The sequence below is a fragment of the Anomalospiza imberbis genome, chromosome 3 (assembly GCF_031753505.1).
Source record: "Anomalospiza imberbis isolate Cuckoo-Finch-1a 21T00152 chromosome 3, ASM3175350v1, whole genome shotgun sequence".
Classification (NCBI taxonomy): Eukaryota; Metazoa; Chordata; class Aves; order Passeriformes; family Viduidae; genus Anomalospiza; species Anomalospiza imberbis.
The window spans coordinates 40785035-40800615 of record NC_089683.1 but is presented as its reverse complement, the minus strand read 5'-3'; positions in this window follow the sequence as shown (position 1 = coordinate 40800615).

The window sequence follows — 15581 nt, the reverse complement described above, 5'->3', positions numbered from 1 at the left end:
TTGCTGAGTCTCCAATGCAATGAACATCTCCCAGGTGAAGGGAGGCCTGCTGTGTTGGTTTTGACAACCAACAGGGAACTAAACTCCAAATAAGCCACCTCAATTCTCCCTGCCGGCAAGGGAGGGACAATAAACAAGAGAGGTGCCAGGGTCCGTGAGTCCCTTTGCCCGAGTGAGCCAGACAAAATGGGCTCCCTTCTGTTTCTGGCCACATGAAACCATGCTGCAAACCATGCTGAAACCATGCCCTGGCTATGACATGGTATTTGACTAAACAGAGCTGACAGCTCCACCCCCTTGTCTCTGTATCCCAGACACCTGTTCAGAAAAGAATGGAATGATGCTACTGAGGTATTCCCACTACATATTTAGAGGAAACATTATTTTGGTTGAAAACTGATCTGAGTCAGGCCAAGAGGAACAGGCTGAACTGCTTTTTAGCCATTCTTATATTTGTTTCTGAATGTATATGAAAATGTAGAACTTAAAAGTCTTCTTCATGTCTCTTTGACTTGATGTCCCTGCTAGAGGTCCCTACAGTTAAAATAGAAACTCTACCACTGAATCATTTAATGACTGGAAATTGGAGGTAATAGGCTTGAAAACGTATTCTCATTTCTGTAATTTGAAACCCTTTATCTGTGCCATGTAGTCCTGCTAGAAAGAGCAAAATGGCCTTTAACAAAGTCTATTTGCAGAATAGTAAGAAATGTTAAGATGCCAGATGCATCTCATTATGAATTTTAATGAGTAGATTCACACCTTGTCTTCCATTAAATAAATTGCATGTTCTTTTCCACACTCTTATCTGGCAAATTTGAAATTTGTTTCTAAAAAGTAGACTTGAGAAGAGTTTAGGACCATTCATTCTGGGCCCAGGATCTATGGCCCATAGTCAGCCAGAGAAGGAAAAGGGATCATGTTCGCTTATGTGGCAACGCCACAGAGCTCCTCTGTGCCATTGACACAGAGAGCACTGCCTGGAACATGATTAAAAGTGAGAGTCAGAAAGCAAGATATTCTAGATTTCAATTAAAAGAGAAATCAATTATCTAATTTTCTTTTTATCTCAGAAAATAAAGAGCTAAATTCATCATCATACAAAAACCTCCAGAAAAAGAAAACAGATATTATAGGGAATAGTGAAGTATATTCTAGTCCCATTATCACAGCAAATGCAATCTCTTTCAAAAGCATTTTTCTTTTGGAGAATGGTCAGAGATATTTGTTTTACAACAGGAAAGTAACTGAGTATCTGTGGCTGAACTCTTCTATGCCACTTCACCTCTGAACAGGTTTGAAGCTTACAGAGCCCTTGAAGTTAGACATTGATTGTGGTGAGGGATGTTTGCAACACTGTACTGTGCAGGAGTGAAACTGAGGGGAGGAAAGAGGCCTCCTTTTCTTTGCATCCTGAAAAGAAGGATATTGAATGCAGTTGTTCAGACTACTGATAGTTGCAAAGATGAGTTTTAAAATTGAAAATATGAGATATTATACCACTTTGAATCAGTGTAGTTTCACCGAAACCAGTAGCTGAACAGTGCTGCAGAGAAGCAGAGGACTCGGTTGCTCTCTCTTGCATAATCATGTTTCAATTTTTTTCCACTGTTTATGGATAGTCAGGTCTATTTCTGTAGAAAAATGTAACAGACAACCTCCCTGAAATAAGCTCCTTGCACCGATGGTCAGAATTCCTCTTGTGAGTAACAAAACCTGTGAAATCAATTACTTTATTTTGTTTTACCCTAACTCTTCCTCACTAGAAAGAGGGACAGTTCAAAATTTCTAAACACAGCAATAAAACCTGCAAAATGTCACTAAATATTATGGTTAAGAGCTTGCAGCAAATATACAAGCAGAAAACACATGCATAGTCTTTTCATCCTGGAACAACCTGAATCCGGTTTTTTGCCTTTCATTCCTCCAGTCTACCCAATTTCCGTATTTTGCGCATTAGATACAGCATATATTTATATAATATTATTCTTCCCAACGCAGAGATGAATGCAACCATCACACACCTACATATATGAAAGAATATCCTTTTAAACAGTACACACAATGTCAATAGGATAATGAATGATGCTGAAGAAAAGTCATGTCTTTGTCAGGAAACATCTGCTTTAGGTTAAGGGCAAGAATTCAGGTATTACATTAAATCCTATGCATTATATATACAGGTGTGTATACATAAAGGACATAATGAATATGTGGATCTGGTTTTAAATATACTCTGTTGAATATAGGGACTTTCTGATGACCAGACTTTATCCACATATTATACATTTCAACTTCTGTCTATTTTTCCAGAAAAAAATAGACCTGCCAAATTCTAGTACCTACTTTATAGTTCAAAGAGCAAAGCAAAAAATGTTTGGTTTGCTTGCTTATTTCAAAGAGGAAGTATTAGAAATTAATTACTACATTTTTTCTGGGTCAGGCAAATGCAGGTGAATGAGATGAGCAAGAAACCAAGTGCAAGCACCAACTATCACTAAAGCACCACTAGTTAAGATACGGCAGATTTATGAGCTTTATTTTCTACCTAAGGCCTGTCATATTTTTTCACCTTTATGTTAGTTAATTGCAGAGTAACATAAATTAACTTTTGGAACACAGCAAAAATGGGAACTTTATTTATGAATTTCTTAGATTTCTTTACCCCAAGCCAAACAACTAAATTGCTACTTAGCATAAATTATTTATTGGCCCTGGCTCAATACCATCCAACACCAGCCCCTGGAGGTCTGGGAGATATAAAAGATTTAAAGCATCTGTGCGACAGCATTGGTGCAGCCACAAAGCCATGTTTCTTTCCAGAAGGGTCCACTTTATTTTGTTGTAAATAAATAGAGCCTAAATTTCAGGGGAGGGCTGGGTAGCTTCTAGCAGGACTGTGGTGTTTTGCATATGTTAATTACCCATAGTGGCATGACAGAGAGATATACACTGTTTGCACAACTATTCTGGAGAGACCTGTTGGCAAAAGGATGCATTTTAATCTGCACATAATACAGGAATGCTATAATTTTTATCAGTTTGTTTTATGCATATATATGTATGAATATATTACAAAGCAATCATACATATATACAGTCACTTCATAATCTATCTTTATCACATTTATCGTTATAATCTTTACCTTTATCTTAACTATGCGCCTCTACATACATGTAAGGGAGTTATGAATAAAATCAGAGTGAACCTGCAAAAGGGAATATGCCATTCAGTACATATTCATACGAGAAAATAATCTCTACTCTGCTAAATATGTCCAAACTATGCCCCCATCTAGGATCTGCAAACGACATCTGATGCCATCCTTCATGGCTCCTGTGAGCTTGCTCTCCTTTGATGCACCATCTCTGTGCGTGCATTGACTTGGCCCTTCCCCTTCCTCATTCTCCATCGTGCTCTCCTCAAATTCCACACACCCCCTCACTCTGGCAACTGCAGGGGCTTGCACATGACAGGATGTAGGATCCCATTATGCTGGTACCTCTCTCCTGAGAGAAAGTTCCTGAGTGTCAGGGCTAAAAATGAGTATGTAGGTCATAATTCAAGCTCTGAGGGACCTTGTACACTGATGAACAATTATCTGCACACTGACTCTTGGCCATACACCTGAGCACTTTTGAAAGTACATGTACAGCATATATTTTATTGTTCTGTAGAAGAATTGGCTTCTACAATACTTAAGTGTACAATTTAGTCGTCTCCTGTTATTTTTTTCAAAACGGTCTTATTTTTCTGTCAAAAATGTCAAAATGAGGTGCTGTAAAATTTTATATAAAGTTTTAGAAGCACTTGGAAAAACTTGTGGCATTATAAAGCGGTTTTTTTTTTGTTATTGTTTCTGTAAATGGGAAATCCTTCTGTCAAACAGAGAACAAGTGCAGCAACACCAGTACAACAGTCTTTAACAAAACACCTTATCCTATATACATGCACGTATGCTTAGCTGGTCTTTCCTTGGCTAGTCCTGTTGGTTTCACAGTGAATCCTGTTTTCAGGACTGAAGCTCAGGTAACATGTTCAGAGCAGAGTCTTTATATCACTGGATATGAATTTACAAGACTATTTTAATTCCTAAGAACAACAAAGGAAAGTTTTAAATAGCCTTCTTAATTGTTTTTACAAGCTTTAAAAATAAATTCATTTTCAGTTTCATTAGCACTTAGACAAACTGAAAAAGATAACTGTTCCAAGCAGCCTACAAGCAAGCAGAAAAATATTTACTTCTCTCAACATCTTAAAGCAAACACATACAAAACTGATGAAGAGTGAAGAATAGATGGAAACAGGGCTGTGAGGTGATTCACAACTTGTTGCAGAACAGAGCAGAATAGTTGGGATGAGCAGATTTCCTCTCTGCCAATTTGTTGCCCCATCCACTAGAACAAGCATCTCATCAAAAAGATAGCTAAAATCCTGAAAGGCTGTAATGATTTTTAAATACAAACTCACTGCCACCTTCTGTCCATGGACTTGTTCCAAGAACTGAAAATGAACACAGGCAATTATTGTGTAGAGAGTTATTTTCATAGTCAATAGATATGAAGAGTGAGAGATTCCAGTGGGTCTGAAAGCAAGGCCGTATTTACTTGGAAATAGCCCTGGAACCAAATTCTGTGGTTGTCATCATGGAGACCCCATCAAGGGGACAGTCATGACATGCAGTGAGCAGTCATCATCTGGGCAAACAAGTATTATTTGGGTAGGCTGATGCCCCAGTACCATTAACAGAGTAATGCACCACATAAACCACATACATTGTTTTCTTAAGACCTCTTTGTATATTACAATATTAGTAATGAGAAAGAAACAGAACTCCAAAACTCCAGCAAATTTAAATACAAATTGAACTATCAGATGACTTTTACTTTATTTGTAATACTTTTTTTATTGATGGGACTATATAATTTCTCAATAAATAGCTTACACTGTTGTAGCCATAGAGCTAATAAAATTATAAAACCAGTTGGGAGAAAAAAAAAAAAAGCAATTATGCAGGGGTGAAAATGCTGCTTTTGAGGCATATCCAGAAAACCCATAATCATCAATAAGTTTGGCTGATGTGCATTCAATAAACCCTTTGTATGAACTCAAAATGATTTCATGCAAATAATGATTTCTTACATAAAAATCTTTCTTTTTCATCATCTTTCTTGTCTTGCTTTGACAGTATGTTTTTTAATCACATCCACTTTAGTGCGTTTAATTAATCAACGTGTCTCTGAAGAGACAATTTTATAAAAGCTCTGCAGTACTGTAGAGGCACTGCTTATTTTCTCTCAGTGCTCATTCAAAAAAGAAGACCTCTAACCCTATCTAGGGCTATTCACACTTACCAACTCCCCATTGGTAATTCAGCTCAGAGTTTGGCATCACTGCTCATGAGGTCTGCCAAGGAACTGCATCTCCTGCTTCTGTGCTCAACACAATTTGCTCCTTGCTGGGTGTTTGGGATCTGAAAGTCCTGCTCTCGGTATGCCAAGTGTTTTGTTGCTAGTCATGTTCAACGCAATCCTTTATGACAGCAAAGTCAAGGAAAATCTTTCCTGCATTTAAAATACACTCATTAAACAACCATAGCAGTTTCCCTATATATTCTTAAAGACTTTGCTTTAGATCAGCATTAAAACCAATCTGTCTAGGCTCTGCTTTCTTGTTTATGAAGAAGGGATAGAGAAGGCCATTCATGATCTGTCATTGTTCAGTACTGAATCATTAGAAAAAACAAACTTGGATAAAGGCATTCTAGTGGTGACCTAAATAAAAGAAACTAGCTATGAATCAGGAAACTTCTTCCCTTGCTGACTATGCTCTTACTATCTGTTTAGAGGCATTAAATTCTTCTCGGCGCTTACATTTTTAACAATAACCTTTGCTCACATGTAATTAAAATTTGCAAATGAAAAATCAAAATAGAACTATGTTTTAAATAAACTTAGATATATAAAATAATCTCTGAGCTCTGTTTTTTGTTCATGTTGACAATTTTTCTCTCTCTGTACCAACATGAAAAATACCCTGATGCTTCAATGCAAGCTGTCATGCAGAATCCTCAGCTGCCAGTATCCAGCATATTTGAAAAGTATGAGAAAAAACTGTCAGTGCCAACAGATTCCCTAATAAAAAATAATAATGAAGTCTTGAGAACTGTCAGTCCTTCAATTATGCAGCTCTGACAGTGGCTGCACATTTGCAAGAATCCAACCTTGCTACTGGAGGGCATAAAAAGGCCAATTGAGCTTTGTCAGAGCCAGACACAGTCAGGCACAATGTTTTTGTTCTGTCCTAAAGTGGACAACCATATCTTCAGAAAGTTTAGTGTTCAATCTAGGATCAGCTTTGCTGACATACAGAACTGAATAAGTTAAACATAAGTGAATTCTAATCCTGACACAAGGGAAAAAAAAAAAGAAGTGAAGCGAAATGCTCAGTATTAGTCTTGCAGAGCTCCTTGGATGAGAGCTCTCAGTGACATTAAATTAAGCAGCTAGTTAAAAACCAGGTAAAGCCAAGAGAAAAATATGATCCATTCTTCTACACTGTCTCTAAAACTAAGGTCAGGTACAACTTTTGTTGGGAAAATAACATTAGGTGGACATTTGTATTGAGCCTATCATTGCTTTGATAAGGCTGACACTGAAACGAGTAATCAGTGAAATTGGAGGCATCATATTCCTTGTTTGAAAAAGAGCAAGATACTGACACAATGGAAGAATCCATACCAATTTGTTCTGGTATTTCCTGACTAGATCTATCAAAATGGTATCCCTTGCTCAGTCAAAACTTAGGTGTAGCTTTCAGAGAAAGCCACTGTCAAAGTGAGATTTAAGGCATAATTATCCATGACTGGTAGAGCTCAATCTTTCTCTTTTTGTTTAGCCAATTAGAATGTGACTCTATTTTATTTTAAATAGTGTCACTTTCTAATTGGTTAAACAAAAGACAGCTATTAAAGCATAAAGTCTTGAAATACTCTTGTAATGTTTGTAGTGATTGTAATGTTCACTAACCCAGGATATTCCTCTGCAATTGGATTGGTCAAGTGAAAAAAGGATCAAATACTTGTCTTGCCCTTTGCTGGTAGAAAATCAAGATGTGAGTATCCTTTCCACACCCAAGATTTTCCCCCAACCTTCTCTATTGGATAGGCTTGTGGGTTTCCAAAATCACCTTAAAGGGAATGCCTGAAGGGCTAAGGGAGTTAATAATAGTAATAATAATAATGATAATAATAATGATAATAACAATGATAATAATAATAATAATAATGATAATGATAATAATAATAATAATAATAATAATAATAATAATAATAATAATAATAATAATGTGTTTCTCCCTGTACATGCATGAAGCTACTGGACCTGAGCAGGTGTCTCTGTGCAATGTGACATGAAAGTAAACCTGTGCCAAGGGGTGAATTAGCTAGTGGCATCTTTTGGCTACCTATAGTCAAAAAAAGGCCACCGCATATTCTGCTCCTTCACATCACAGTGTGCAGGAATGTGGCTTTGCTTTTTTTCTTCTAGCATCCTGAACCACATATAAGATCCTAAAAAGGAGTGAGAAATTGCTCCAGCCAGATATACCTGCCTTTAAAAAAAAACACCACTACTTTTCACAGTGATACAATGTGACAGAGTTTCTGATTGTTCCTTCTCCCTCTCCTCAATAAAATACACACTTGTGATACTTGGTACAAAATAAGGATTTCTCTGGAGAGGAAATGTAGCACTGACAGGAATGCTTCAGTTTAATCCTCCTTTCCCTCTACTCTCCCTTCCCCAGCCTCCTCCCGCCTCTTCACCCACCCTGGAGGCTCTTATGGGATTTTCCAGGTAACTAAAGGCTTGCAAAGCCAGTGCATCAGAGCGACAGACCAGACAACTGCAAAATTTAGGAGTGAGTGACACATCATTTCTTTAACTCTCCCTCCTCCTGAGTCACTTGCACTAAGGCTCCAAGCCATTCTGTACATTATATATGGTTCTATTACCTTTTTGGTAGGGCATTGGTGATATTGTATGTTGTAGCAGGCACTTATCAATGAATTCCTGTGTATCTGTGTATATACCCTGGCTATAGAATGATGACTCACTCAAAAGCATTACATAGAGAAGTGGTAATTATCAGTTTATTTTATTGGTTTTGGTCAAGAAGAGTCAAATTTTGGTCAGCAGAAATTTCACTGCACCAGATGTTTCAATTTTTAAAGTATATATTCAGTAAGACATGACTTCTATTATAGTAAAAATGTGTACCCTTTTTCTTTTTTCTTTGGTGTAGCAGTTATGGACAATGTAGTTGTCCTAACATGCTGCAGAGATGACCATAATGGCTTTTAAGATCTCAGACAGGCCCAGGATCATAGAATGTTAAGGACTTGGAATGGGCCTCAAAGATCACCGAGTCCCAAACCTCTGTTCCATGGGCAGATATCTAAATTATGATATCTAAAGCTAAGGGCTCCTTGGGAAGAAGTAAATGCAGGATGGTGGAACCCCATCTTATCAGGCATTGCTGGATGGTCCTCAAGCAGATGAATATTTCAGCCTCAGTGATAAGCAAACAGCTCAGGAGAATTTGGGCTGTATTGGGACAAATTGTCTCTATTCCAGCTAATCTCTTGGTTGTTGGGGTAAAAGATGAGGCTCAAGCACCAACCCACCAAACCCACTTATCCCTTCCCAGTACTGTCAGACAGCTTGGCCCCATCAGCAAATGCATTTCCTGCAATTAATTTTTGGAATTTTTAATAATTTCAAAGAGGATGCAAATCTGAGAGGTTTGTCTGAGGGCAAGGACTGCCCAGCCAGCTCTGCTGCAGTGGGGACAGACCCACATGGGTGAGCTCAGGCAAGGGAAGAGCACTAGACAGCCTGGTGAGGAGCTCTGTGTATCTTGGTTAGCTTATCTTCCTGGCAAGGAGCTACTCTCTGGCTAATTCACAGTGATGAGCAGGGTTGCACAGTGCTCTGGGAGACCTCAGGAAGCCCCTTGTCCCCATGCTCCCCATCTTTCATTAACACAGCATGTTGGTGTTCTCACACTGTCCTCAGTGCACAGAGCTACCCCAGAACCTCTGTGTTCTCCTCTGTGACAACACCAGTGGTCTTCTTGCCTGCTGACAGCAGACCTGAGAAATGTTTCAGCAAAATTTATAGAATAGCTGTAGGTGACAAAATCTCTATATCACCGTGATGCAGAGGGAACTGAAAGTGCCTGTTATCACTCAGGAAGCACCAGGGAAGAGGACCATTTATTTAGCAGATTTCCTCTCTGGAAAGGATGTTCTCATCTACCCTAGGGGTAACTTTGCTGACAGATCTTTCCATCCTCAGGGGAGCAGAGGAGGGCTCAAGCCCCTGCTCTCTGTATTTGCTGTATTATCACAATGATCAAGAAGGAAATCATTAGATAGTCCAGACTTCCAGCTTCCATTATTTTTAACAGGCATTGCACATCTAATTTGAAGTGCACAATGCAAATATTTACCTTCAAGTGTCAAAGGAGACTATAAAGATCTTTATGGATCTTCACACTTCAAGAACTTAATTCATTCAAAATAATTATACATATGTGGGGATTATTTCCGTGGTGGAGCTGAGATGTGCCTTCAGTTGCCAAGTTGGAAAGTACAGCATGCATGCTATACATCTGTGTGTCAGCTTTTATGTGAGAGAGAAGGGCTCTTGTACATCAGAACATATGTGTGTAAACAGGACTGAGAGATCTCACTGCAATTCACTGCTGAATAAATTAGAGAAAGTCACTGTGTGGCATTGCAGACTCCCAATGCTGCAGACAAAATCTTTTGTGCTTGCCCATCTCCTTCACCTCAACCCGAATACTCCACATGCCTCTTCATTTTAGAATGAGAGCAGTTTTACAAGGAAAAATATTAGAAATTGGCTTTGATTTTTCTTTGCCCCTCAGAGATTTCAATGTGTCCAGTGATTTGTTTCCAACAGTGCCAGTTTTACAAGATTGAGGCTTTTAGCCTTAAATTTTGCCTTATTTTGAGAATGGACAGACACTTTCCCATCCTTGAATTGTGTCGGTTGTTTAAGGGGCAGATGCTGCTATTTTGAGCAGGTAACTGGAAAAAAATTTACTGCTGAAGTCAACGGCCGAGAGGAGGCAGTCAATTAAATTCTCAGACACTAATAATCTGTTCTTACTTTCAAATCATGAGGACTCTGTTTTAAACATTTGGAAAACTTCAAGCCTGAATCGTGTGATAACAAGCACCTTATTTTTCAAAATAATATTAATAATTAAGGCCCTCTCTTTTACTGCAAGGAGCACGTATTGATCTGACCTATTTGTATGCCACCACCAGCCCAAACTGTGAGAGTGTCTCAGCTCTCATCACATGCACAAGCAAGTAGTGGGAAAAGAATGTCTCTCCTGTCTCACTGCTCGTGCTTGAGGTATGGTGGTTTTGGAGAACAGCTGTCATAAACAGGCATTTATTTCTCCTTGTGAAGAATCCCATGGCCATTTACCTCGTCTTGCCTCAGAGAACTTTCACACCTCTGCTCAGCCCCTGCAGAAGTCCTGCTGGTTGAACTCACCAGCCTTGTGCCACTGTCACTTCCCTGGGTACCAGAGGCTCAGTCACCCTGGGGACCACACTGAGACAGGGAGGACAGACTCTCAGAGGGTCAGGACAGAGACCAGGAGATCTTGCAGTTCTGTTCCATATATTCTTAATGCTATGTGTTAATACTTACCTGTGCTCAGGACACAGCTCTGGGAGTAGAGTCTGAGGATGAAAGGGTCACAGCAACGTGTGCTGTTTGGTAGATTTTCAGCTCAATTTGCACCAGTTGGTGAAGCCCTGAGACTACAGCAATTTAGTCCACTTTTTAGATAATGGAACTTACCTCTCTTCATATAATATGTTTACACTTCACAAAAGCTTACAGAATTTCCCCAGTTGCAGGAACACAAGCCAACTGCTGCTGCTGGTAGTGAAAATGTTGTGGCATATAAAGTGCATTAGGACATTATTTGAAATCCATTGCAACATCAGACATTTGCCTTTGACATCAGAAAGGTAATAATGATGAAATGTGCTCCAAGGGTACATCTCATTTAATAGTACCTATTACAGTTGACACACACAAGCATGAACCATGTTATCTTGCATTTTTGCAAATAAAATTTATCACACAAAGAAGTTCATGCATGCAGAATAAATAGCACCTTCCTGGTGAAAGCATATAATTAGCTGAAATACAAGAAGTGGCAAATATTAGCTTTGCCTGAAAGTTACTGCATGAGATTCTCAAGTTTGAAGTATTTCAGAGACAGAAGTGACAGCCTTCACCGTTTCATGATTGCTTGGTGCTGCTAATTGGCACTGGTTGCAGGTAGCAAATTTCTAGCTAATGCAGAAATTATGTACCCTGTTCCACCTTGCAACTCTCTTCTCACTTCCCTTTTGCCTTCTTGCAGCTCTGCACACCTCCATTCTTATGGATAATTTAGGGAAGCTGTAGCACCTTCCAAATATCATGGACTAAAGCCTATCAAGTTCTTCAAGTTGCCTGAAAATGTTTCTGTGGCAACTGAATTAACCCATATTTATATGTCTATATTGTTGTTTCTATTTATTTGTAGAAAAAAAGGAGAAAGAAAGCTTTCCATTTTGACATTCACGATAGTTCAGGTTTTTAATTGTGAAATAACTTGCATTATCAAATGTTCAAATGTATCAAAGTAAAATGAATTGTGACCCCAAATTTTTATGAAAAATCCATCGCCTACTGATTTGATCTGATAAACCACAGGAGATTAATTAGTCTTGATTATGTGACTTTTCAAGCACTATGTATGGCTGAAGGGGTTTTGATTTTTGTAGTTTAAGCCTGTATTTTTGTTTAGTCATATTAAATATATAACATATATGGGAATTTGCTACATGGCAGCATTTACCACTGGTATGATGACTTTAGCCCAAATATGAAAATCTCTGTTTCGCCAAGAGCTATAAGGCTATTTTCATAATGAGAGTAAGTGCATGTAATTTTTTCACCATTAAATCAAAACTGCTTCTTTTGAATTGCTTTAAATGATTTTGTACAATAATTAAACAACTATGAAAATAGACTTTATTTCTCTTTTAAAGTCAGAAGGTATGTTATACACACTGAGCAATCTAGATGAATTTTTTTCTGAGATACACGCTTCAGTGTCTTAAAATAGACCATAAGACTTCTCTTAAAAAAATGAAAGAAAACCCCTCAAAAAGCAACAGAGGATTCTGTCCCAAAGATACTCATAATTCCCTGCTCTTGTGTCCTGCTTCAAATTGAGAAGGTGTGACATATGTCCACAGTGTTTTTAGCTCTAGACAAATGTTTTTAGCTCCAGACAACTAAAACTTCTAATTCTAATGTTAAAATTAAAAGAAACTAAACTTCCATAAAACCCACTAACCATATCAAACTCAAATATCTTTCCTCATCCTGCTCCATTTGTGCAAATACATTTATACTGTTTCATAAACAAGCAGCGTAGCAGCTTAAAAGTTTAAAAATAAAACTTCTGCAGAGAAATTAGCTTTAATTAATTTCAAAGTGCTCATTTTTCTTTCTTTTCTTTTCAATGGATTTTGTGATTTAAGGTTATGCTGTGTTGGGGTGGGGTTTTTTCTAGAGCTGTGAATGTCTTTCCTCATTTGACTTGTAGACAGCCCTTTCACAGTGCGGTGCTGTTGCAGATGAGGGGCATCTGGGCCTCTGCGAGGCAGGTGTTTGATAAGGATGTTAGCAGGTCAGAGGTTGTCACCATTAATCCCAAAAAGCTATTTCTGACTAACCATCATGACAGAAACACACTGTAACAAGACTACCATGTTCAGTATTGATTTCCCATCTAATATAATATCATGATTGTATATTACTTGTTTTTTGCACTTTATTATTCCCTAGGATGTTAACTTTGAAGTTTTAAAAGCACTTAGTTCTACAGCTGCAATCCTTAAACACCTCTGCAGACTTCTATGCATCACTTTGTCACCTTCCTCTCCCCCAAATGTTCAGCTGACCTGGTGCAGTGGAAAAACACTTTCTATTCACTTAATCAGAAGGTATTGTCTCCTGACACAACAAACCAGAATTTTAAAAGATGTATCACTATTAGAAAAATGCTTCTTAAAAGAAAATAATAAATAAGCATCTGTATTCCCTGGAACATCTTTACAGGGTAAGAGGAAGTTTCATCAGAGATTCCTGTACTCATGGGGACTTCAGAGAACTTCACTGTTGACTCTCAGAAGGGATTGCTTTCTTCTGGTCCATCTCCCCATTGTCTCTCTTTTGTCTGTCTTACTGCTGTGGACGTTGAGGTCTTAGGGACATTCTTCTGCTGAATACCCTTACCCATCCATCAGCTGGGTTCTCCTACAAGCTACTGTAGATATCTATAGCAATCCAAGTCAATTAGAATAAAAAATGGTTAATTGAATTCTCCTTTGTTCCCTGGTGATATCCAGGAGGGCAGCACATGGTACCTGCAGATGGATGGCAGCTAAATAGCCTTTTAAAGCTGCAAGCAGAAGTGGAAGTTTGTTTTCATTCATTTTCTCTCTCTCGTTCAGATACAGCAAAACATTTATTAATCCTCCTCCAAACCATATGCCATGTGTCTAATGAGTAGGTTAACGTAATCATATACAACCAACCAAGTGTAGTAGAAAAAGCATTGCAGAGTAGGTGAAAAAGCTAATACTGTAGATCTCAAGTAAGTGAAGGAGATGAAGAATATGCAGGGTCAGGCCCTCCAGGAAGTTCAAATAAATATTGAGTCAGACAAAATTCTTCTGGGTTCTTGAGGTGCTCTCTTGGTAACTTTTGAACTTCTAGCTGGGACATCGTCACATCTTTTGTGAAGGCTCATGCTGAAAGTATTGTTGGCCCTGCTTTTTTATGTTTAGGGGTTATTCTGAAGGCTTAGCACATATAGACATACATACAGGACTTCATCACGTGGTTGCTTTAGGCTTTAAGGAACCAGTAGAAAACTGAACCAAGAGATTGCTCATGCTTACCTGTGGGGTATCTGAATTACTGAATGAACCCATACTTTAGTTTTCCAGACATATTTTATTGATGAAGTGTCATGACTGCTCATAAACTGTGATAACACAGAACATCTGCAAACTTAGCAAAGAAGAGCTGGAGGAATTTTTTTTTTCACTATTTCACCAGTCTTACCAGGCTGTGGTATCTGTTATGATCTTCTTGCTGGGACAGCAAATGCTGACTGTGAAAAATCAGTGTTGACAAATTCTGTGCAAATTTCTGTGCGTTGTTCAGTGCCAAGTTATAACTTGTAACAGCTCTTCTATTCTCAAGAAATTAGCCTGCAATGCTTGCCAAACTAGAGCAGTTTTGTGGCAGGACTAGGAAGACACCATCATACTTGTTTCATTTGAGCCCTAATTTGACCCAAAGATTTGATTTCCAGCTTCCATAAATTCACTAACTACTAACACACTCTTCCAGCTAGGCCCTTGAGTCCTTTGCTAGCTGGAAATTATGCTCCTATTTAATTATAAATATTTATAAAACCTCTGTGATCTTTAAAAATGTGAGAACTATCTCGTGTTTATAATTGTTATAAAAAATATCCCAAACCCACTAATTGAATGAATCTTTCAAATGTGAGTAATTTTTTATTTGAATTCTACATCCTTATGTATTATGTAACAATTAGTAATGATGTGATGGATAATTTTTTTGGAACAGTTCCTGATTCCATTACTCAACTACTCGATCGACCAGTAATTATGAATCATATCTTTAATTAGCTGCCGCTCTTCAGAAACATATGAAAGCCAAGGGCATAAAGTAATTGGCATAAAAGTTTTCCTAATTAATTTATCTGTCTATGTGAGTAACCGGGACTGGAGTCAGGGGAACATTTATAACTCCAGGAAGGCCAGCCCTAAAATACAATGTCAAATGAGATTTATATTTCTGAATTATAAAAAGAACAACAACAAGCCACAAAATTACATTATCCCCAACTCCAACAATAAAGCACATAATGCGTTGTTCAGAGATGAGCAAAAACTTCTTATTGATCCAATTCATTTTCATCGTATTCTCCAGTGGGTCTTTCAAATCTCTCTGGCTATTTCCCTCATTCCACATAGTAACAGTAATAAAGCACATTAAGCAATTCATTAAACAACAGCCCCACTGACCACAGGGAGTATTACAGCTAACATTCATTAGGCAACTAGCAACTTTATTTAAGCAGAAGAGAGCTGGGGAGTGCAAGACTCAATTCTTTGTCTTCTGGGAGCCTATGGCCCACCATGGCAGTGCTGGATCTGCTTTTCACAAATTATAAAACCTTTAAGCTTGCTGGCACAGACAGTGCCTTTTTCAAGAAGCTGCCTGGGAGAGAAGATAAAACTGAGTGTTTGCTGGTTTAATTCTCAGCCTGCCAAAGATTAAGTTAAAATCTGAGCTCATTGTTAAGTGTGAGTTGTTAAGATTTATGCCTGATATAAAACTAAAACCTTACAGTATTGATATTTAGGT